General features: G+C 39.5%; 2 long non-coding RNA genes across 2 annotated transcripts; one reads left to right on the top strand and one right to left on the bottom strand.

Annotated features, from left to right (window-relative positions):
- Nucleotides 1-1767: 1767 nt before the first annotated feature.
- LOC135293344 (uncharacterized) lies at nucleotides 1768-10826 on the top strand. Its single transcript, XR_010355424.1, has 3 exons — nucleotides 1768-2160; nucleotides 5573-5721; nucleotides 7766-10826. It is a non-coding gene; the product is annotated as an uncharacterized LOC135293344 (long non-coding RNA).
- Nucleotides 10827-13999: 3173 nt separating this feature from the next.
- On the bottom strand, nucleotides 14000-15986 carry LOC135293343 (uncharacterized). The gene is made up of 2 exons (XR_010355423.1): nucleotides 15943-15986; nucleotides 14000-14187 (listed from the first exon to the last, which is right to left on the bottom strand). It is a non-coding gene; the product is annotated as an uncharacterized LOC135293343 (long non-coding RNA).
- Nucleotides 15987-23503: the final 7517 nt, after the last annotated feature.

The raw sequence follows: 23503 nt of genomic DNA, 5'->3' as shown, positions 1-23503 counted from the left end.
TCAAACACCAGATTTTCAAGGCAAGTTAAGCAAGAAGCATGTTCATACTGCCTCTACAATCATCTCACAAATCATGGCCTTAGATTTCTACTTCCTTGAACAGAATTATAACTTAGGTGAAAATTGCTTTTATACTCACTTTAATAAAGCTTTTGTTAAGCGTTAATTCATCTGGAGCGATACCAAGGCACAAAACCATTTCAAGCAGAGGAGTAGCTCATGTCTCAGATTGAGGCTCAGTGTTCTCAACTTAACCAAGCCAAACACAGTGCCAGAAATATCTTGGGAATGGCCTTTCCTGGTTGCTGGGCTCATCCCTTTGTACCCACTGCCAGTGAACCATGTTTTCCTTCAGTGGGCGCTCCAGCAGCACTCCTTTAACCAGCAGCAAAGCCAGCTCACATGTTCCTGCCTTCCCCATGTACCCCTGCTTCAGCTGCTCATTTTTACCTGTCCACCAGAGTTTCTCTCTGCTGTGCTTGCAAAACAGTGTTCTGCTGTTGGGAAGAACACCCTGAACTACACTCCCCACATCACTGCAAAAAGCACAGTACCAGCCACTGTGTTTGGTCTGGCAGTATGCAGTTTACCTTCACCAGGCATTCCGCTTCATCTATGAAAAAGGACAGATTTCTGAAGTTTTAGGTTAAACCTTGCTATGCATTAGGTAACGCTTACACTAGAAATTAATTTTAAGTAACACAAACAAGAAAAACAATCAAAGCTGGTCACTAGCTCAGTTTAGAAGGTATTTTTACATGCAAACAAATTTGGAGATAATTTGGAGCATGACACTCGCAAGCCTGCTTGCTGGAACTGGGGTAAGGTGTTTCAGATTGCTAATGAACTTGCAATTCTAAGTAGATGCTGTAGCATTTGAGAATTTAATTATTATAAAGGATTGGGCTGACACATTCAAAGCTACCTTTGAGAGTCATATGTTCAGTTCTCACCAGGATGAAAGAGTGAAATAGCAACACTTTGCATAAATACTGCAGCATAAGCAAAGAGGCCTGTGAATGGGGTGAGCAGGGCAGGGGAGAGCAGCAGAATATGCCTGACAATACAACACTGACAATAATAATACTGGTACAGTTTGACAGACACAATTTGCTAGAAAGTGCCAACATTTGACCCAACAAACACAGCAAAAAATAAGGATTCCTTATGAAAGACTGCACAACAATTCTTAATTGGATTCACTGGCTTAATTGACAGGAGCAGAATTTGCTTGGCATTCATTTTAAATTTGGAATTCAGCTATATGTCATGTTACTTAAACATTTATGACACACTTCTTCAGGTAGTCAGGCCTGAAACAGACTTGCATGAGGCCTGAATTATTAAATACTGAAGTAATGTTCCTGTATAATAAATAAGTGTTTTCATAAAGTGACAGATATTTTAATCATGCTTAATAATGAGAAATACCATGGAATCATGCAATTGTTTGAATTGGATGGTAAATCCAAAGGTAATCTAGTTCCAGTCCCCTGCAGGGATGCCTTCCATGAGACCAGGTTGTTCAAAATTCCATCCGAGCTTTTTGTTTCCCAATTTATACAGAGAGCAGGACTCAATGTGAATCAAGTTCATTTTCTAATTTTTGTTTTTTCTTTTGCTATAAACAAGAGTAGGTCCATGTCCCTCCTCAGGGGTTTCTCTCTGCCCTCGCTGCTCTCTGGTGAGCCGGCAGAGCCATCACCCCGCGCTGCCGCTGCCTCCCGCTATCCCCGGAGAAACCCTCGGCGCCTTTTCCACGAAACACACGCAGATCCTGGCTGCAGAAGCTCTACTTGGCCACGGGATGGGGCTCTCCACACACAAGTGACATCCCTCCGCACACAAGTGACATCCCAAAGCCGCCGTGCCCACGGAGCGCTCCCCAGGCAGGGGCGGCCCCACAGCCGGGAGGGGACGGGGAGCGATGCAGGCCTGCAAGAGGCAAAAACAGTGCAGAGAGACCTGCTTGCATTTAATCCTTCAAAACAGGGCTCATCTATTAGAGTTTGTGTTAGCCACAGAGAAGTGAACAGGGTGGTGACACTGAAAGTATGTACTACATGTGTTCGTGTGGCCCAAAGCAACACCTCACACCTGCGAATATCTAGGAACTCACCAAAAGGGATCAAAAGCAGAAGAACCATAAATAGCTCAGAAGTAAGGGATGTTGTAATTCTGCTCCTTCACCTTCTGTTTTGTTCTGGTTTGTTTTTTTGTTTTGGTTTTTTTGTTTTTTTTTTTTTTTTTTTTTTCCATTTTTGGGGGTTTTTTTAAATTTTTTTTCTTTCTTTTTAAATCTGTGTCACAGAATCACAGAATATGGTAAGTTGAAAGGGATCCCCAAGGATCAAGTTCATCTAGTTCAACTCCCATCCCTGCACAGAACAGCCCCAGGAGGCACACAATGTGCCTAAGAGCACTGTCCCAACACTTCTCGAATTCTGTCAGGCTTGGTGCTGTGATCACTGCTCTGGGGAGCCTGTTCCAGTGCCCAAACACCCTCTGGGGAAGGAACCTTTACCTAATATCCAACCTAAATCTCCCCTGACAAAACTTCAGGCCATTCCCTTGGATCCTGCCAATTTTTATAGTTCATAAAACCATAAAAATCAAGACCCATATGGCTTTTATTTTACCTCTGGAAGTAGAGAAATACACTTACTCCCATTTTACACTTGCTGAACAGACACACAAAAGGAGGCTTTTGGTAAAGGTCACCGAGGAAGTTCATAATAGAAAAGCAAACAGTGTGAGCCTACCAGGCATCGACCTCGTGCTTGCACCACTGAAACACCCTTGTTTCTAATGGTCTTCTCAGTATTCACCTCTCATGTAAAGAGAAGTCCTTTTTGCCTCCGCTGTTCAATACCACTCATATTCACCGTTTATAAAAAATAAGTAAGTTGCAATTCCAGTTTGACCATCTAATGCTGTTTGTGGGATAACTCAAGGCTGCAAATGTACCAAGCAGGCTGAGCTTGTGAGAGAGGAATAAGCACACGGGGGAGCTGCACGGCCTGTGATGGTTTCTAACTTTAATAGAAGCAAACACAAAAGCAGAAGAAAAAAATTGTCTGATACACATTTTACCTGTAGCTTCTATTCCTTCTACTTTTGCTGTGAACTAATATGGAGGAATTTATTTTAGGTTTTTTTCTGATGAAGGTTAGGTTCTTCACTTTAACCCAATCGATTACTTTTTTTATATGGTTGTTCTTCAGCCTTGGTTTCCACTCATTTTTCCTTGTACAACCTTGTCCATTTTCTGATACAGCAAGTTTAACTCTATTAGATAGGATGCCACACACTCATTCCTTTTTATATTGCTAAAATATCACTTCTATGTGTTGTCCTCTCTGAATCTTATTCCTTTCTCAAGTCTGCCAAAAACTCCTGCCATTTTGGAAAAAAAAAATCAAAATAAATTTGTCATATTTTAACCCCAGCCAGCAACCAAACACCATGAAGATACTCACTCACCATCCCCCACCTCCAGCAGCAGGATAGGGAGGAGAATCAGAAAAAAAATAAAAAGGTAAAACTCACGGGTGGAGATAGTTTAAGACTTGAAGCAAAGTAAATATAATAATTCTAACAATATAGTGACAGTAAAAATATTAACTATAATGGAAGATAAGAGAGATAAATAAAATCCAAGAGAAGCAAGTGATGCACAATACAATTGCCCAGCACACACTGACCAATGCCCAGCCTTTCCCCAGGCAGTCAGCCCCTGATGGCCAGCTCCTCCCAGTTCATGTACTGGGCATGATGTTCTGTGGTGTGGAATGTCCCTCTGGACAGTTCAGGTCACCTGTCCTGGCTTTGCTCCCTTGTGCATCTGCTCACTGGCAGAGCATGAGACACTGAGGTGTCCTTGATTGGGGTAAGCACTGCTCAGCAACAACACAAACATCACTGGGCTATCAACATTACTCTCATACTGAATACGAAACACAGCACAATATCACACACCAAGAAGACAACCAGCTCTATTCCAGCCAAGACCAGCACAAAATCTCATTTCACTAAATCTAGAAATTAAATTTAGTTCCTGAAAACCTAGCTAATTAAAAAACGGAGGCAAATGGAAGACAGCTGCATATAAGTTTTTTTTCCAGCTCTCTCAGTAGAATTGATTTTACCTTGTGACTGCTCAGTAGACGTCTGTTTTCCCATTCCGCATCCTCAAAATGCACAATTCTCCTCACCAGCAGTGTAGTCTTCCCTGCTAAACTGTCCTTTCCATACAGAAACTTTCTGTGAGAGACCTATGTACCATAAAAAACCTGTATACTTTGGAGCTGGAAACGTAAAATCCCACCAATCACATATTCATAGTAATTAGGAGCTTAAGGTTAATCTGTCAGGACAGAAATATTTCCTGAGAGAAAAACTTAAGAGTCAAGGGTAATGACTGCTCTTGGAGTGCCAAGGTCCACTGTCACAGTGGGGAATCATAGAATGATTCAGGTTGGAAGGGATTTTAAAGATCATCTAATCCCAGTTCTCCTGCCATCAGCAAAGACACCAGGTATTTCTTTTAGAAGAGAAAAAAAAAAGAAACTACAAAAAGTTTCAGCTTTCAAAATTGTTTTAGGTTTACTTATACCTTCAGTAATTCAGCTTCAACAACTAAAACATACTTGCTTTGGGAAAATACCACCATTCCAATTAGTGGAAACGGACTGCCTAAAACCCAAGAGCAGCCTGGGGCATCCACAGCCAGAACTCCAAGTTGCCTGTGGGCAAATACAAGGACTGGATCTTCTGGGAAGCCTGGAACAATGTTTGGTAGGTGATCTGCTGGGATCAGCAACAATAGTGCTAAGGAGCAGCATCTCTTTACCAAGTGAGCCCTTGAAATAATCAGGAGTCACCAACCACTGTTAGGAACTTCCCTCCCAGTTCTTGAGCATTGTGAAAATTACTTTTGTGGTCAGAGATCCATTGCTTTAGGCAGTGCTTAGTATGATTCCTTAAAATATAATCCCTTCCACAAACTCACTTAACTCTATAGAGAAACCTAGGTTTTTCTGGTCTGCTTAAATTCTTCTTGGAAGCCTCATACAGAATCTTGCTGTGTCTTGAAACATATTTCTGATGTTCAAACTGACCTTATGAATTGTCACTGTATAGGCAGTGTATTGTAACGGCCTTTCCTCAGCAAGGACACCTGGCAGTAATTTACCATTAGTTAAACTGTTGCCATTTAGATGAAACTTACTGCTTTTGTGCCTAGCATAAGTTAAGGACTCACTAATTTCTCTTTTAATCCCCAGTAGGTCTAAGTTGGTTAAAATTTTCTGAATTACAGAAGTTTTCTATACAGTGCAAAATGTTTGAAACTGCTGGATCACAGGCAATATGAAATAAGCTGCACAAAACCTACTTCTGATCGATGCAGTATTCTAATTAATCCATTTCCAAGGAGTTCCTTCTTTAGGTGTTTTCTGGGGTTTTTCCCCCTCAGAAGTGCTGCATACTACTGATACCATAATAAGTCTGGTATTCAGCCAGATTTATTTCCCCTTTCTTAAAAGTATCTACCACATTTTTTGTTTTTCAGCAGTACAGTATACCACTCTGATTTGGATTTTCTGAAAGCTCTCTTGCCAGCTTTGTGTGCCAGCTCCTCCAGCTTTCTGTGGTAGAGGTTCCCTGAGACATCCCTACTAAATGCAATGCATGGACCATGGAATTTTGCTTCTTTTCAAGGTGATCATTTTTGTTTCCACTTCCTCCTCTTAGCTAGCTGTCCTGCCTTATCAAAACATCCTTTGAAAACCAAGGCAGAATTTGGGCTTGTTTATAGGAAATAGTAAGTGGGCTCAATTAGAGACTGTCTTTACTGAATTCATTTCCCCCCCTTCACTGTTAAAAAGTTACAGCATTCCAGGTCTGTTATGACTTCTTTTCTTTACATTGGCAAGTGAAAGGTGAAAAGTTCCTTGTAAAAGGGAATATTGGATTTCTGAAGCTTTTGGTTAGTTTTGCCTGGCTATAAATAAAAATAAATGTTCACACAATATCCCCTGAAAAACAGCTGGATCAAATGTCTTGTTCAGCCACATCAGAACCCTGCCATGACTTGTGCAGCGGATCACGTACACTGCTCGATAGAGAAGGATCTGACATCTGAAAGGTGCATTTTTAGTGGCAGAGTGTTTGGAATAGTTCAATTACGAACAGTACTTTTCAAGGATACAGCCACTCAGTGTAATGATTTCATCTGTTTCCTTGGGGGAATTATGTGCTGAATCCACACAGAGCGTCTGATTGCATTTACCACCTGCAGGTGTTTTTAAAGTCTTTTCCTGGGTTTAGAAACTTTAGAGCTTCACACATCCAATGGGTCTGATTATGGGTTTTAGAGTGGGTAGCAAATTATTTCTCATGTATAGGTATTATTTCACCAAAGTCTATTGATGTATCAGATGGCACATCAATTTTGTACATAGTTTACTACAAAGCCCTACCAATAGAGAAATATTTGTACTGTGGATCCATTATTATAACAGAATGCTGAGTTTTTCAGTGAGCCCAAATCTACTTTTTAATCAGAGTCTGTGGAACCAGCTGTATGGTAATAAACCTCTCAGCAGAATATTTTGGGTTTTCTAAGAATTCTGGAACACATTTTGGAAGAGGTTTATTTGCACTTCTGCATCATGTCTGCTCACATTTAAGTGAAGGAAGCTCTTTCCTGGTACTACAAGATACATTTCCATCTGTTACTGTACAATCAAGCCATTATATATTATGCAGTTGAGAGTAGAGTTCCATTCTAACATTTTGCACTTCTACATTAGGCTATGGTCTTTGAGCACAAATATTGCCTCAGTATTAAGATCTGTGACTTAACTTGTTTACTTAGATCTCTGATTAAAGAACAAATATTATGAGCACAACAAACTCTTAGAGACTTATTTTAATAATCATTAGAATGTTTGGTGTGCCTACAAAAAGTATGCAAATAAATACTTTAAGCCACTGATTAAATCCCTGCAGGTGTTGTAGCTGAAATTTACTTGTGGACTTCTGCAAAGCCTGTAGAAGCAGCTAAACAGACCTTCACAAGAAAAAACTTCACTTTTGAACACAATCCTTCCTTAGTTTTGACTCCTTACAGACAGTGCCCTTATGACTGGGCAGGTTGCAAATGTGCCACCACAAAGGAGCACAGAAACATCTAGAAACTTTGAACACTACAGAACCTTTCTATATCATGAGTCTGGCAATATGTTTGACACCCCTCTTGGGAACTTTAAGTACTGTAATCCTCCAAAGACAGAGCAGGTCTCTTGTAAGGATGACATTTAAGTCAGAGCTATTTTAGCAGAAATGCTTATAAATTTGGGCGGTATGAAATACCACAGGAAAAAAGAATTGTGATGAACAGTCTATATCCCCATTAAGCTGTTCATTGTAAGAGGGACTAAAATAGCTGTGACTGTGGGTCACTCTGCTACTAAGCAAAGAACTTAATTCCTGATTTGCTAGATTCTGCAAATATGAATTCTCAGATTACCAAATCAGCTATATTCCACTTTTCTAACAAGAGCAATTTTAACAGAACACTTCTGCCCATCAGGCTTTCAAAATGTCTCTCATGCACAGCAGTGTACTGGGTACTTCACAAAACTTACAATGATTAATTTACGCTTTTATAATGTATTACCTCATATAGCATATTTTATTACTGACTGCATTACATTTGAAGATGTTAATGTATTTCAGTTATTTTTTTCTTCCCATTCAGGAGCCTGGGAAAATGTGGAAGTGAGAAAAGTGGGCTTATGTGTCTCCTCTCTGTAACAGACAGAACCACAAGAAATCTGCACCTTGGAATCCTTGATATCCACCTACTCATACAAACAGCCAGTCAACCAGTCTGGATTCAGTAAATCCCTATGCAAGTGTGAAACCAGCTGTTCTGATACTGGGGGAGAAAAAACCATTCTGAAATATGAGTTGGAATGAGAGTTCATTCCTGCATATTCTGCCTGAGATTTTCCACATACTCTAAGCCACCTTTTCCCTCCCATGTTAGTGATCTCTCTCAGCTCTGTGTCACCTATAAGGCTTCCCTTCTTAGATGAGACTATTAAAAATAATCAGGGAAACCCTCTACAAGTTCCTCTCTAATTCCTGTTAATTGTATTAGTGTGTAACCTGGATGTGGTTTGCTTTACTGAAAGCAAAGGTGAGCAGATATTTTTATTTATATATATTTATATTCTGCATGGATATATGCCATCTGCTACATCAACAAGCAAACTGCTTCAACTACTTCATGGCTACATTCATTGTTCATTTTCACAACTTTAGGATACAGCTCAGAGGGTGAGCCAGTCCAGGAGCTGGATCTCAGCTTCATTCCACCTCCTTTTTAGAGTGGCCTGTGAGGCTGCAGTGGCACCTCCAAGCATGAAAGGAGCAGGTCATGTGCCTGTGGATCAGAAGTGTCCCATGGTCCATGAACACAGCTGCAACCTGGCAGCTTTTTTCCATCTTCTCCAAAGCAGAATTTACAATCTGGTTTTGACAGCCTGACACAAGTTTGGGAGAGACAAAATATAGACACCTGTGCCTGACTTTAACCCCAGAAAGAAGTCTGGAATGACAATGTACAGAAAGACAGCCTTTCAGGACATGATTTGTGTTATCTAAAAGATGTGGGAGTTGCTGACTGAAAAAAGCAGTTAAGGATGAGCTTGGCTCAGATGCAGATAAAGCACTGTAATTACTGAAGATGAGTTCCTCTTCATTTCTTGCACTTTCTTTTTGCATTTCTTGCATTTCTTTTTGAAAACCAGGGAGCTAAACAGAGGAGACACACCCAAGCTGACTTTCCCACAGGTAGAAAAGTAGGAGCATGAAGTCAGCAGTCACTGACTGATAGCTGAAAGCCTGAGTTGTGGCCAGGGTTCATTACTACTTGTGGTACACAGTTTGAGTGTACATTTACAGTGACTGGCCCCTGTCTCATCAGGCAAACTTACTTATTTTCTTTTTTCTTAAGTCATATTTGGAATATAATACACTAATTATACATCTTCTCTTGAAATTCTTAAAATACAGCCCGTGATGAGTCATAAAGATGTTGTACACATAATGGGTTAGGATCATGGAATTTTATTTCCACATAATATGTTTCATATTTCTAAAATTTTCATTCTTACCATGACCTAGCTCGGTGCATGGAACCAGTCTATATATGAGTCATAAAACATATCAATGTGTCTATAAAATAAGCAAAATATTCTTAAAACATTTTATTACTCTCTAAGCAAAATCACATGTATCTAAATAAATATCCTCCATGTAATACAGATTGAACCAGAAAATGTAATAACAATATATTTGGACACCATATGTATTAAATGTATATAGCCAGGTTATTCAAAGCTGTTACCCGCTCTGTATTCAAAATTCATTATTCTTCATGCAACTTTACTTTTCTATGAGTAACAATTTTATGTCCAAATTTCCTCCAAAACTGAAGTTATCTTAGATATTCATTCCAAGCTCTTGTTTTATCTACTCACATTCATGTGTCTTTCTCTTAAGTGAGTTGTAATAAACAGATTTTTCAAACTGAAAAATGAAGTTGATGCAAGAGGTTTGACTGGTTCCCAGAATTTCCAGAGTCTAACTTTTTCAAGAATCCATCAATGCTTAAGAGTAAAGGAACAATGCTGTGAGTTCAACAAAACTTAAAGTCAAATATTTAACTAAAGATTAGTGAAAAAAGTTTACAAGCAAAGACAGGTACCTATAAAAGAACTTTCACCTCAATTTCACTGTACATTTTTTGTACCCTTGCCTGTGAGAAGCCATCAGAGAAAGAAAGACTCAGGTTACACAGTTTGACCTCTTTCTAGAACATATTCTCAGTTTTACAACTCTTTTCTTTACCCTTAATTATTCAAATATCTTTGATTTCAAAAACTAATATACAAATGTAAAGGTCTCAGCAGTCACCCAACTGTTTTACAGCCTAATCTGCAATTCCTCTCCTCCCTATTCTACTTATTCTGCTGGATAAATATAAGCTATTGCCAACATTATGAATTTTTTTGATGTCTCCATAGTTTTTCTTCTCTGCACATTCTCTTCCTGTAGTTACCACCATGTCCTTCAGAACATGAAATGTGATTCCAGGCACATGCATACATGGTGGAGTTCATCACCTTCAGAACATTATCAGTTTTCTGCAATAGCTTCACAAGACAATACATGATGCATTTTCTTCAGTACCATTTCAAAATATGCACTGAAATTTTTGGGGGTCTGTTGTCAGACACAGTAAAGTGAATTAGCTATTCTGAGCTATTTGTTACTCAAACACTTAAGTTGTTTTTCCCCAACTGTTTGTTGTGAAGGCTTTTTCAGAGTCCTCCTGAATTGTTTGACTGAAATGAAATTATTTTTCCTCTAGATCACACAATATAGATAGAAGATGTGATATATTACAACACCTTGGAAAATAAATTGAATTTCATTTCTTTCAACCCCTATTTCTCCTTGTAATCTCATCACAGCCAACCATAATAGTAAAATTTTATTTCATGGGAAATTAAACATGATCTGTTTTACACAAAGAACAATCTGGGTAGAACTTGCAGGCATTACCTGAATTCTGGAGTGGCTGAGTTTCTCTGATGATTCCAGTAGAAGTATGGAACTAATAATTTAAATGTCCAATGGATTAAAGTGCTTGTTTCACTGACATCTAAAGCTGTAATAGTCAGATCAGATGCTTTAAAGTGGTCCCCAAAATCTGTTGTACAATTAGAAGGAATAAGCAAACCAGTTAAGGAGAGACCTAAATAAAGCCTTCCCAGGAATTCAAAAAATAAACCATGGGTTTTTGGTTTTGTTTGAGGGTTTTTTGGTGGGTTTTTTTTGTTGGTGTTTGTTTTTTTTTTTTTTTTTTTTTGTTGTTTTGTTTTTGTTTTTTTTCCCTAGGTTTATAGAATTTCTGAAATTTTCTTGTGAATATTCACTATTTTGTGTCTTAATATCTGGATATACACTGAATGACAGTTGGCAGTAATTCTATAGTACATCACAACAACTCAATCACTAAGGAAAAAGTGCCAATAAACACAAGTGTCAAGGTTTGACCCTGGCACAATGCCAGGGCCCCCATGAAGGGTATATTTTCAAAATGGTGGCTGTGAGATGTGACCCGGGAACAGAACAAAGCAGGCTCTCATTCGGGGATGGAGGGAAAGAAACATAACACTTTATTTATTACAAATTTAGAAAGGAACACATACTAAACTAAGAATGAAAACCTTCCAGATACCTTCCTCCTCCCCCTCCCTTTTCTCCAGAGATCCACCACCCCTCAAATTATCAACCCTCAAATCCATCAGGGAGAGAGGAGTCCCCCCTTGCCTCATGGGCCTCCCCCGGAAGCACAATTGAAACCTCCTGTGCTTCCGTGTCACCCATGGCCCCACCCAGAGAACATCGGCCCTCGTGACTTCTCCCCCCCATGTCCAGTGCTCTCACCACTGGACACGGGCCAGGACTGCTTTTAGGGCTCCCCGTTTAAAGATGCTCCACCCACTTCCAGAAGCAGCAGTCTCTCAACTCTTGGGACACCAGTCCCCCCCAAATTTCACCCCCTGGGGCCGAGGGGCCTCATGAACAGAGATCTTCCTCTCCGTGGAGACAGAGGGCATCCCACACCCCCTTCAGCCGTCTCTGTTCACGCCGCTGCTTCACTCTTGACTCCCGGGTGTTGCCTCCCCCTAAATACAGTCTCTGGGTCACAGGGAAAAAACACGGGTCTGTCCATGGCTATACAAGAAAGAGTCCAGCCCAAGGCCACTCCATCATCTCTTCCACTCAGGATTCTTCTCTCTTCCAGCTTTCCTCACGCTTGCCCATCTCTCATCTCTCTCTCACCTCATCCTGATTCAGGAGGATTCAGTATTTGTAAGGTTTCTATTAGTCTACAAAAGGGGTTAAAATTTTCTTCTGCCTGCCCAAGGACTCCCACAGCAGCTGGGCACCTCTTTCGCCGCATCCCCCGCTTCTGGCCGGCTGAACTGCTAGCACAATTTCTGTCCCTCTCTCTGGGGGGGGCTGCCCAGACATCCCAAGTCTCTTCCACCCCTGCATGTTCTCCTCCACCTCTGCACCTTTTGGGGCTCCCGGCCTCCTCCCTGTCATGGCCTCCCCCTCCCCCACCCAGACGCAGCTGGGCAGGGGAGAGGTCAGACTCTACTCACCAACGCCGGATTCCCAAAGAGGAAGTTCTCTGGGAATCTCCTGCTTTTAACCCCTGTGTGTTCTCAGAGGCGTACCCAAACCCTTAGTGGCTACCTTAAATGCCAATTTTGAATTTGGCCCCTGATTGGCCCGACTTAGACCTTTCCAAAAACACATTTCCGGGCCAAACCACGACATTCCACCTCTCGCCTCTGAGAACACACATTTCATTCTAAAATATTACTAAAATTACATTCAACATACTTCTACATACAACAATGACATACACCAAACCTCCATCCCCAGATTTTATCATCAACCTATTTATTACCCAATACGTGCTTTGCTCTTATTCCCTTTGGTCCATCTCGCAGCTTTCATCTCATTACTTACTTAAAACTCTCGATTCCCGGTCCAGGGAACCAAAAATGTCAAGGTTTGACCCTGGCACAATGCCAGGGCCCCCATGAAGGGTATATTTTCAAAATGGTGGCTGTGAGATGTGACCCGGGAACAGAACAAAGCAGGCTCTCATTCGGGGATGGAGGGAAAGAAACATAACACTTTATTTATTACAAATTTAGAAAGGAACACATACTAAACTAAGAATGAAAACCTTCCAGATACCTTCCTCCTCCCCCTCCCTTTTCTCCAGAGATCCACCACCCCTCAAATTATCAACCCTCAAATCCATCAGGGAGAGAGGAGTCCCCCCTTGCCTCATGGGCCTCCCCCGGAAGCACAATTGAAACCTCCTGTGCTTCCGTGTCACCCATGGCCCCACCCAGAGAACATCGGCCCTCGTGACTTCTCCCCCCCATGTCCAGTGCTCTCACCACTGGACACGGGCCAGGACTGCTTTTAGGGCTCCCCGTTTAAAGATGCTCCACCCACTTCCAGAAGCAGCAGTCTCTCAACTCTTGGGACACCAGTCCCCCCCAAATTTCACCCCCTGGGGCCGAGGGGCCTCATGAACAGAGATCTTCCTCTCCGTGGAGACAGAGGGCATCCCACACCCCCTTCAGCCGTCTCTGTTCACGCCGCTGCTTCACTCTTGACTCCCGGGTGTTGCCTCCCCCTAAATACAGTCTCTGGGTCACAGGGAAAAAACACGGGTCTGTCCATGGCTATACAAGAAAGAGTCCAGCCCAAGGCCACTCCATCATCTCTTCCACTCAGGATTCTTCTCTCTTCCAGCTTTCCTCACGCTTGCCCATCTCTCATCTCTCTCTCACCTCATCCTGATTCAGGAGGATTCAGTATTTGTAAGGTTTCTATTAGTCTACAAAAGGGGTTAAAATTTTCTTCTGCCTGCCCAAGGACTCCCACAGCAGCTGGGCACCTCTTTCGCCGCATCCCCCGCTTCTGGCCGGCTGAACTGCTAGCACAATTTCTGTCCCTCTCTCTGGGGGGGGCTGCCCAGACATCCCAAGTCTCTTCCACCCCTGCATGTTCTCCTCCACCTCTGCACCTTTTGGGGCTCCCGGCCTCCTCCCTGTCATGGCCTCCCCCTCCCCCACCCAGACGCAGCTGGGCAGGGGAGAGGTCAGACTCTACTCACCAACGCCGGATTCCCAAAGAGGAAGTTCTCTGGGAATCTCCTGCTTTTAACCCCTGTGTGTTCTCAGAGGCGTACCCAAACCCTTAGTGGCTACCTTAAATGCCAATTTTGAATTTGGCCCCTGATTGGCCCGACTTAGACCTTTCCAAAAACACATTTCCGGGCCAAACCACGACAACAAGTGAGAAATTGACTACCAACACATTATTGTAATTGCTGTATTTATAACCTTGTGCAGCCTAAGAAATCAGTTAATACCTTCTATCATGAATATTATCTTCTATAGTGTTGGATAAGAAAGATCATATATCATTGTGAATCCACATCTCAGAATGAAAAGCAGTAATTACCACTTCTCCCTCAGACTCTTGCTTCAGAGCTTGTAGGGCATCCTAAAAGATTTCCAAAAATTAAAAAAAAAAATCAAAAATAGGGAAAATTTAACAACAATATTTATATATTTAAAATTTAACAATCTCATTAAGATCAGGCTGCAGTCTACTGAAAACATGAATCATCAGATGCCCACCTTCCAGCTGGTTTACATTCAGCTGGTCAATTCTTGTTATTTAAACCAACAAAAGATGCTGCCCAGAAAAATATCAACCTGTTAAAAAACCCCAAAATTCTATTATATGCCAATTTCAGTAACAGCACAGTTCCAACACCTCTTATTAGAATTTGGTATGACAGGTTTCCAAAACTCAGCAGCACCAAAGGTAAGGCAGAGAGCTAGGAAAAGACAAGCAGAAGAGTTAAGTGAGTTGCAGGCACATACTCTACATTTCCATCTCATAATTCTGCTTCTATTTTGTCATCATTAGAGAGCATTGACCTACATGACTCACTGAATAAAAATAAAAATCCTATGAGCGTAGCTACCTCCCTGTCTTACTGAGGTGAGCTCCTGCTGCAGTCACTTTTTTAAGAAAATATGGTAATGATGGCTTTCTTGTGCCCTCTCTCCTTTTTAACTACAGCCTCATAGTATCTATAAAAATGTAGAACCTCTGGAACCTGCGCTGGTTAAACGTATGGCAAATTTATCAGTCGTGAAAACTGGGGAAGAAAAGGAAGAGGATGATGGAGACCAGCAGTGTAAATTTCGATCTCAGTTTTCCTTTAGGAGATAAACTACATGTATCTCGAGAGAAGTAACAAACAGACATAGTCAAATATGAACCAATTTATACAATAGTCTTAATATTAGCAAAAAAGAATGATTTTATGACTGCTGAAAGATCTTAATCTGTACTGAACCTACTTTGGAAGTAGAAAGGCTTCCTATGTTTTTTCACTGTGACATATAATAGTATCTTGGAAAAATAAGAAATTTAAAAGGAGCAGGGAATTTCTTTCTGTTCTCCAGAGAGTTCAGGTAGCCCTTAAAACACCCCATAAAACAAATGACCCCATCTCCCCGCACTGCCTCCCTCCCCCAAAGAAGAAAAAAGATCACCATGCCAAAGGAACCACATGACCTAAACCACAGAACTGCAACTTTCATAATAAGTGAGTTTTCCCATGCTCATAATCCTGTTATAAGGTGGAATTTCTCTTCCTGTATTTTCTGGCCGCATTTTTGCTTTTCTTTTTAAGATATATTTAGATAAAAAACTCCTTTGAAATTACATTCATTTGTATGCTTTGACAACTGAAAGAAGTAGCTGAAATCAAAGAATACAAGACAATCTCCTACTCAGCTTTCCCAAGTATGTTGTTAATAACCTACCACTTATTTCACTGAAAAGAAAATAGACACATGTACTAAGTAGTAAGCCTAAGGCTAGATTTTGCACATCTTGGACTTCTGTTGTGGGAGGGGGGAAAAAAAAGGAATTTTTGTTTACCTTAAATGAGCTCATTGCAGCAACAAAACTTAAAAACATTACCAATCCAATAATCCAAATTAAATTCACAGTGCTATGTTCAACATCCAAAAGTTTTCACATGTAAATCACTGTAATCTGAATTTTAACCTGTGGCAGCATTACAATAAAAAGAAGGGCTGAAAGACCAGCTCTTTAAGTACTACTATAAAATCACTACGATTTGGAAAGACCTCTAAGTCTAACCCATAGCCTAACACTGCCAAATCCACCACTAAACCATGCCCTAGGCACCACATCCACATATTTTCTAAATACCTTCAGGGATGATAACTCCACCACTTCCATGAGCAGCCTGTTCCAATGCCTGGCAACACTTTCTGTGAAGGAATTTTTCCCAATATCCAAACTAAAATAAAAAGAAAAAATAGTTTAAAGTGATTATTAAATAATTTAATGTGAAGAAAATATTTGGTATATATATCACAGAAAAGATATAAGAATTCATATGTTCGTTCAGAAAATGAATCAACAATCACCATTTTCCCCCCTATAGTTTCTTTTCTACATTAGAAAAGAATTTGCTGTTTAATACACAGCAGGGGACCATTTCTATGCCTTAGGAAACATGAAAATGGGCTCGCAGGTTACATCTTTGAACTCGGCATTTAAGGTATAAAATTCACGCAAAACAAATCTTGAACTCAGACATATATTTAAGATTATTCCTTCATAATAGAAGGCTGAGGTCTGACAGAGAATGAGGTTTACTTTTTAAGAGGTTAAAGAGAAAAAATGAATGAGATTTACTTAGATATTCTAGACCTACATGAAATATCAAAAAGAGAGCCTGAAAAGCAGCAAATGCCAGAAAAATCCAGCTCATGGTATCAGCACTGGTAGCCATATTCCAAGGGCCTAAATTCCTCCCAGGTCTTTCTGGGAGTCAGCGTTTCCAGTGTTTAGTAGTGCTTAGCTGGATGCTGGCACAATGCCATACCCCCTTGAAAAGCCAAGCACTGATTGGTTTGACCACAACCTCCCAAAAACTCACTTCCTTCTTAACCTGCGACACAGATCTTCACACAGACCTGGCCAACAGCTGGTACTGTGTCAAAATAGTTAGACAACCCCAAGATGTCGCAAGGTATCATCAAACTTTGCATGCTGTGAAGCTGCTTTTAAAATAAATAAACAAACAAACAGATAATTATGTTGTGGTCTATGTTTTAATTGTATCTGTAGTCCTCTGCTTTTTGAGGATATCAAGGAATGCTTGACAGCATGATGAGACAAATCACTATTGTCCTCCAGAGCTCGCAGACAGACTGAAGCAATACCTTAGATAAGCTGTGACACACCCCAACATACTTTAAAATAATCTGCTTCCCCCAGAAGAATACTTTGCCAGGGACTGTAAACAAAATTTATTCAATTCTGTGTCCCAAGATCAGGGGAAAAAAACTGGTATTATAGTTGTGCTGGTAGTAATAGAAACACAATTAGACTCTATCTGAGCTAGTGAAGATGGGGGAAAGACCAGAGGGCACAGAAAAGGCTGCAGATGGCTTTACTGCCACAAATGACAAACTCAGACGGCTTACCAGAAAGTTAAAGTGCTACTTTAACAAGGATAGAAGAGGCAGGTTTATAATGAATTTCCTGAGTTACCTCAGAATAGGCCTTTTGAAGGAGCAGGGAACAGAGTTAATTACTTGCCTTTTGCTTGGTCTCTTTTTTCCCCTATGCAAACTTCATATGCAACCCTGAAATAACAAGCCTCCTGTTAAGTATAGTTGTGGCATATGTGCTCACAGCCCATCAGTATGCTTTTAGTGTGCAAACTAATTCCAAACAGCTTTAGGCTTAAACAGGCCTCCTCTCAACTCAGGAGCAAAAGAGAAATCCCTTCTCAGTCTCATTTTGCAGACTCCAAATAAGGTGAGCAGAACCAAACTTTCACATCTCCCCTCTTTATACGAAAGGGACCACAAATCAACAGTTCTTGGTGTTGCAATCTGAGCCCCAATAGTAAGATTCATAAGCCCCATAGGAACAACCAAATACAGCTTTGGAGGGGGAGGAAGGGGGAGCAGGATAAAGCTGACCTTTAGAAAGGTCCATCTGGTTGAGCTGCTCCTGCTACCTCCTCCTGGCTGCCAAGATCCCCAGCCAGTGCAGGAGCAGGGCAGGCAAACACTAGTGAACATTTCTTTATATGGTCTTACAACACATTCCTGTCTGGAGCAAGGGGACCTATTTTATTTCATTCTCTGGGCCTGTTTTCAGCAGAGACTGCTGCTTTTGCCAAACTGATGAACTACAAAATGATTCTGCAATATCCACCAACAAGATGGAATGAGGTGCTCCAGCTTTATCTTCACACGACAGGCTTAAATACTGAGCATAACTACTTAGATATCAAAAGCTGATACTAACTCTCTTTACTACAATTTTCCCTGCCATATGTGGAATTCCTCTATTGACATTGCCTTTTCAGAATTGAATTAGGAATTTAAATTGGGTGCACTTCAAAACAGGTGAAAATTGTGTTTGTAAAGAGACAGTAGTTACATAATTAGATTGTCTGTTGAGATCCGACTTTATTTTCTTTTTTGTTCTAGCACGGACAACAGAAGTAAATTTAAAAATTTATTTTCTCTGTCTTGAAAAGGAACAAACATTGACTGGCCATAAAATAAACTGTGTACATTACTTTACAAATATATTTTATCTTGTTAAAACAAATATGTGTTCTATGTCCAAGGCTACTTATCCTTTCAAATAATGTTCTATTTAGAGCTAAGAAAATGTTATACAAACTGCTCCTCGTCTATGTTCTTCTCATAATTTTTCCAATTTTCATGTAATTAAAGATCACTACCTCAAAAAAACCTGAAAAAACACACCTTAGCACTCCAGTCCAAAAAACTCCAAAAACTTTGGATGAATTGTGCTACAGTTTTTCCATTCAGATAGAATGATAAAGGATTTTTCTGTTGAATAAGCAAGATGGTACTGTTTTATGAGGACATAATTTAACTCTTAATGTTTTCCAGCTAACAATTAAACAAGAGAACATGATCCAAAGACCACCAGTTTGTGTTGACAGAAGCAATCATGGGATAGTACCCACATATTCTGTCAAGAATCCCTTACAAATTATATGAGAAGAAAAAAAAAGAGAGATCTGACCAAGATGTGCATCAGGCATTTTTGCTTTGCTGCACTCCTTTAAAATTGTTGTGGTTTCACAGCTTACCTTTCAGTTCTTTGAAAAACAAGATTAGTAACACAGCTTTTGGCAGTTTGCCCAAGCATTAGATCTGTTTCTATGTTTTTCATGGAATTGGAAAGTCAGATATATTGCACTTAAAGACTGAATGAAAGAAGAATACTGGAAGAGTTAGAAAAAGAAAGGCTTCTTCAGCTCTAAAAGATACTGTGGAAAGGTCAGAAATATATCAACCCCCTGCTTCATTACTCTGTTAATTGGCATTGCTGATGACGTCAGTAGAACAGTCTCTCTTTTAATGGGAAGATGGGTATATTTTGGTAAAGCTATCTCAAGAAATTTTAATTCTATTCAAAGGAAAGTCTGCATTAATACATTCATTTAAAAAAAAGAAGTCTCATTGCTAAGATTACTGTTGTGTGTTAAAGGGGAAAAGCTGGAAGTGACATCTGGAAGCTCAGACTTTGCTTTATTAAGCATTTGGAAACAGCTGCAGATTGTGGTGCTACGTCTGTACAGCCAAATTGGGTATAAAATTTGGGTTGTACCCATAGCTGAAAAGACTGGCAGGTAAGAATTCATCTCACAGTTGGTTCAGTTCTGTTAGTTTGATTGTATTATCAGCCTACTTGCAGAAATTTTGCATTGGATTTTCTAGAAGAGCAAAATTATCCAAATTATTAAATACACCAAACACCACATAATGCATGGTACAGACACAAATATTCAATTCCACTGTTTATATTGTACTTGATTACTCCAATTATATTTCTTTTGTAACTCTACTACATGCTTACTCTGGTTAGTCTTTAGATCAGGATTCAGTAGAGCTGGCCCTAGTCTGTCTCTGAAAGAACATCCAGCAGCTCCATTTCTGGAGAGTTTTCTACTGAAGCATGAAGGATAACTATTTTAGGACTATTTAGGTGAAACCATTTCCACATAAAAGTGGGGGCTTTTTGAGGGGTGGGTGGGTAAAGCAGAACACATTTTTATTAGGAACTCACGCTATTGCATTATTCGTTACTATCACTTCAAATACCAGCAAAACAATCAGATAGCTATGATGTAATCGTATAATATTAACAAATCCTGATATTTTTCCTCCTTTTCCCCCACTCTCATCCTTCTTCCCCTCCAAAAAATTACCATAGGTCAGGATAACAGTTGTTTAGCACAGGCATACATTATACTTCAGTTCATATTATTTGCAACTACACTACTTGATTTGAAGATCATTAAAAAAGTTCTTGTCCTGTGAACACACACACAAAAACATGAAGTCAGTAATTACATTTTACATTATATATCTGAGAATACACTTTTAATAAAAATATATTTAACATGGCAAATACTGTGGTCAAGGAGGGATTGTCATAGAGTGCAATAGCACAACAGTTTCAGGCAACTGGAAGCTACTTGGCAGTAGTCTCACACGTGTACAATAAGCATATAAGGGTAAATTTAGTGAAACAGTACAGCTTCAGCAGCATCTCAAGAATTCCAGTAAAAAGAACAGTTTGGAAATACCTTTAGCTTCTTGGGTGAAGTTAAAGAGTTGCAGTGCAGTGTTTCTGGCACCATTCTTCATGAATTCACACATTTAGAGTGCTGTGTGAACAGGATCAGCATCATGTGAAATGGGTGTCTCAAAAAAGATGAAGTGCCAGTGTCCTTATGCCTTGGAGTCTCTGCCTTGTGCTCCTTCCCAAGCACCCCTGATACCCTTTGCATTTAAGGCAGAACTGAAAGGTTAAAGCCATGGAAACAGGAGGTGAATGCATTTGTAGAGCCTTTACAGCAAGAGCTGAGCAGCTAATCCAGATAATCTACCAATGGGAGCCCTCAGATGCATTTGTATCTCTGTATTGAATACTATAATCAAGCCACCAAGTTATTGTTGTAACAGAATTATAAACTGGTATAATAAAAAATAACAATCGCTTGAGTTCTGTGGAGCATATTCAGTTAATGATCTGTGATCACAGTGATCCTGTGTCTGTTTTATTTGGTTTATTGATGTATCTATTCATAAACTACATAAATACCAAGAAGCAATTGTTAATAATGTAGGTTAATTGGATCCTACTTTTAGCCAAAGAGCCTTTGCAAAGAATTGCAGTTAACCCTCTGTCTCCAAAAAGTGTGACATGTCAGAATTATTCAGTTAGTTCACAGAAATAAGTAATCAAGTTACTGAATTCTTCAAAGGATCTAAAATTTTAGATTTTAAATTAAGACTCATTAATAAAATTGGAAATGTTGAGAAAATTAATTTCTTACACAAAGAATAAATGACAGTGAGCCAGAATGATCTGCTGGATTTCTGCATAGATTTAAATGAAAATATATTTAAATGAAAATTTTAATGAAATTTCAGTGAAAAATTAGATGCGTTTAAAATTACATGCAATGTGAATACAAACAGTTTGAAGGGCAAACTCAGAACAATTTACTTGCAATGGTAATCTCTCATAATATTTTATATTTTCACATTTGCCAGCCTTCAACTTTCATGTCTTTTGCTATGAACTTTGCAGAATATAGCAGCTGTGTGCTCATAAATAATTACTAGGGAGAAAAGAGCAAAGTAATCTGAGCCTTTATGCAGTTCATCTGTTTCTTCTTTAGGCATTAGTTCACCATGGAGAAGTGGAAAATAAAATCCTGTTTAAAAATGATAAATCAATATTATGCACACCTAGACTTCTTGAGGAAATGCAGCACGCAGCTGACTTGACTCAAGATGAAGGGATAATATTAAAAATCATCAGTAGTCATGAGTCCAGTAAGAGCTGATCAACCCACAGAATGACCCAGGGATGGGCAGCAACAGTGCAAAATGAAACTATAAATTGTTCCTTAAGACTTAACTATGTTTAGTGCTGTCCTCTCTAGCAAGGGAAAAAAAGTACAAATGAGTCAATGGTTCAGTTGTGGTTTTATACAATTCAAGACAGATTCTTACTAGCAGGATTTTATTCTAAAGTGTAAGAAATTGGGAGAGCTGCAGGATGCCCTGAAACACAGTCAAAAATTATATTTACTGATGTAATGAAAAAGGAAAAAAATTTAAAATGTCCTTCCAGTGCAATTGAAGATATGTCCTAGAATCTTGACTAATTATGAAGACTGACTTTAAAACAGGAACTGACTCAGAAGGACATAGGAAATTCTAGCAAAACACCTGCATTTAACCTTACACCTAAAATAACAGAGTGTGAGAAATATAAATATGAACTTCAAATTCGACTCTCAGTATGGTGGCTCCCATAAAATACATCATCAGAAGCAACCAGGCTTTTATCCACATACCTACATGGAAACAAATTCAGTACCAAGATTATGACTCAGCAGGCTCCAAACAGTTTGGAGTTTTTTTGCTGAAACTTTCAGATATATTTCTTTCTCTTGCAATAAAGGGAAGATAAAGCTCATTTTATTTTTCTCTAATTTATATATATATATTGATTAGTGAAACAAAAGCATGGCAAACAAACGACATCCACATGATTAGCTGAATGAGACTGTTCATTTGATGAGCACAAATCAATATAGGGGTCAGGAAGCAAATGTTAATTCTGCTTTATATGCTTGTCAGAACCTGCTCCACATTGTTATAATAGAGTGTTAAAACACTCTCAGAGATAAGGCTATACATTTCCCTTAAGGCAGTTTGAAGCTGACCCACTTCTGGGATAAGGAAATTCAGGTCTATTTTGCTGCAAGATTTTCTTAATCCATATCTACATCTTGTGACATAATGCCCAGTGTTCCATCCCTGCTTTTATCTGCTTTTGGTGTTTAGACCAAGTTCCATGGGGCAAAGCTAGAACTCTCTCCCATTTTCTTTCTGGAAATGCCAATTCTTTTGGCTTCACAAAAGCATTCATTGAATGGGAGTTTTTGATACCTCTTTTAGACTTATTTATAAAAAAATCTGGACTACCATGCCATCTTTATTTGCCATGGACTGGTTTCTGTTCCTTTGTGTCCAGGGTAACAACTGCCCAGGCAAAAACCAGTAAAGGTCAGCAGTTGAGGCAGTAAGTGTCAAAACCCTCCCCCCACCCCAAAAAAAAAACAAACAAAAAAAAAAAAAAAAACAAACAAAAAAAAACAAAAAAAAAAAAAAAAACACCACCATACCCACATGCTAACAAAACCAGTAATAGGGTCTCTCAAAATAAGCAAGAGCAATTATCTGTCCTGACTAATTAGTAAAGTCATTGTGTAATGCTCAGGAAAAGAGGGATACAGTTGTTTCCCAGAAGGAGGATCTCTCTGAAGCCCTATTCCTTGACCATTTAAATAGTACATTAGAGAAAGAAACAGAATTTCTTCATCTTGCAATTTAATTAGGTGCATGTTTAAGAAAAACTAATTATTTGGCAGACCCTCAATTTACAGTCCTCTCATATGAATGCGTAACTGCCAGAGAGGTTCCTAATTACATCCTATCTACTGTTCAATCTATTTCACGTACAAAAGAGAGAGGTGACTATGTAGTTCCTTCAGAGCTGTTATCCTCCATTCTTTTTATTTCTTCTGTAAACTTGCTAGAGTAGAAATGCTAAATAAAGCAGTTCAGTAGAGCAGACCAGAGTAGATGATAGTGCTTCTGTGCTTTAAATTTTTTGTTAT

Source organism: Passer domesticus, chromosome 2, assembly GCF_036417665.1.
Source record: "Passer domesticus isolate bPasDom1 chromosome 2, bPasDom1.hap1, whole genome shotgun sequence".
Classification (NCBI taxonomy): Eukaryota; Metazoa; Chordata; class Aves; order Passeriformes; family Passeridae; genus Passer; species Passer domesticus.
The sequence above is the reverse complement of the archived record's forward strand: the minus strand, read 5'-3'. Positions and strand labels throughout refer to the sequence as shown.